The sequence below is a fragment of the Dioscorea cayenensis genome, chromosome 5 (assembly GCF_009730915.1).
Source record: "Dioscorea cayenensis subsp. rotundata cultivar TDr96_F1 chromosome 5, TDr96_F1_v2_PseudoChromosome.rev07_lg8_w22 25.fasta, whole genome shotgun sequence".
Classification (NCBI taxonomy): Eukaryota; Viridiplantae; Streptophyta; class Magnoliopsida; order Dioscoreales; family Dioscoreaceae; genus Dioscorea; species Dioscorea cayenensis.
Genome location: NC_052475.1, coordinates 16,456,123 through 16,457,679, shown reverse-complemented (window position 1 = coordinate 16,457,679; position 1,557 = coordinate 16,456,123). Strand labels below are relative to the sequence as shown.

Here is a 1,557-nt window from a genome sequence, read left to right as displayed (position 1 = left end):
CCCATTTATATCGATTGTCTTATCTCTACTTTACTTGTGCTCTCTCTACTGTCTCTTTTACTTTTGTTTGCATTACATCTAGTCACATAAATCACTATTCATATTTCACTTAGTTAAGAAACAATTTAAGTGTTTTTAACTCCCTACTCCCTGTGGATACGATACCCACTCACCTGGGATTTTTTTACTTCGACAAACCCGTGCACTTGCGGTTTACACGCATATTCAGTCGTGTCAAGTTTTTGACGCCGTTGACAAGGAGTAGGAGTTTAGAGATATTTTGCACTTTGTTTTCTTAGCTATTCATTTATTTATTCTATTTCACATCTACTTTTCTATCATCGTTCTAATTTGTTTTCTTTCTTTTTGTGCAGCTCCATGTTCATGACCCAAGGGAACCCCTCAATATTTAATTGAAGGAGACCCCGAGCTCGAACGTACACTTAGAAGAAATGGGAAAGAACCTGTGCAAGACAGTATAATCTAGCTGATTTGGAAGTTGAAGGATCGGATAATGTGGTGGAACAAAATGAGCAACAGAGGGCATTATCCGATTATGCCAAACCTTCAGTATTGGGGACACAATCGAGTATTGTGCGTCCTTTGATTACAGCTCAGAATTTTGAGCTGAAGCCGGCATTCATCCATATGTTGCAGCAATCCGCACAGTTCAATGGCTTGGCGAATAAGGATCCAAACAGTTATATAGAGAACTTTCTCGAGGTGTGTGATATCCTCAAGATAAACAAGGTAGACGGACGATGCCATCAAGTTGAGAGCCTTCCCATTTTCCTTAAAAGGGAAGAGTGAAGCAGTGGTTACACTCATTACCTAGACCATCAATTACCACATTTGAGGAGATGGTAGAAGCTTTTCTAGCCCGTTATTTCCCTCACGGAAAATCTGCAAAGCTTAGGAATGAGATCACGTCCTTTGTACAGTCGGAATTGGAGTCTCTATTTGAGACGTGGGAAAGGTTTAAGGAGCTCCTAAGGAAGTGCCCGCAACACGGATTCCCAGAGTGGATGATTGTTTAGACCTTTTTTAATGGGTTGAATCCGAGCACAAGGCAACTCTCGGATGCGATAGCAGGAAATACCTTAGGTAGCAAGACCACCGGTGAGGCCCGCCAACTAATTGAAGAAATGGGGTTAAATAGCTACCAATGGAATGCTAGGGAGAAAAAGAAGGTTGCCAGGCTTCATGAGATAGATGCAATAACTTCATTGGCGGCTCAAGTGGAATCATTGAGTAAGAAGTTAGATGTTCTAAATTCGAATAGAGGGGCGGCCATGACTACTTGCACCGGGTGTGGTGGAGGACATGCTCCCTCCAATTGCCCGATCTCCATTGGTGATGCATCTTCGGTTGAGAATGTTGATTTTGTGGGTAATGCGATGAGGAATTAAGGTAATCCATATAGCAACACCTACAATCCGGGTTGGAAAAATCATCCCAATTTCTCGTGGAGTAACCAAGTTCCACAAAAGGCCATGAGGCCACTGGGTGTCCAACAACAAGCCCCAAACATGGAGAACCGAGTTTCCGGTTTGGAGA

At 42.6% G+C, this 1,557-nt stretch overlaps 1 non-coding gene across 1 annotated transcript; it reads right to left on the bottom strand.

Annotated features, from left to right (window-relative positions):
• Positions 1–908: 908 nt before the first annotated feature.
• On the bottom strand, positions 909–1,015 carry LOC120262555. Its single transcript, XR_005536824.1, has one exon. It is a non-coding gene; the product is annotated as a small nucleolar RNA R71 (small nucleolar RNA).
• Between the last annotated feature and the right edge of the window lie 542 nt (positions 1,016–1,557).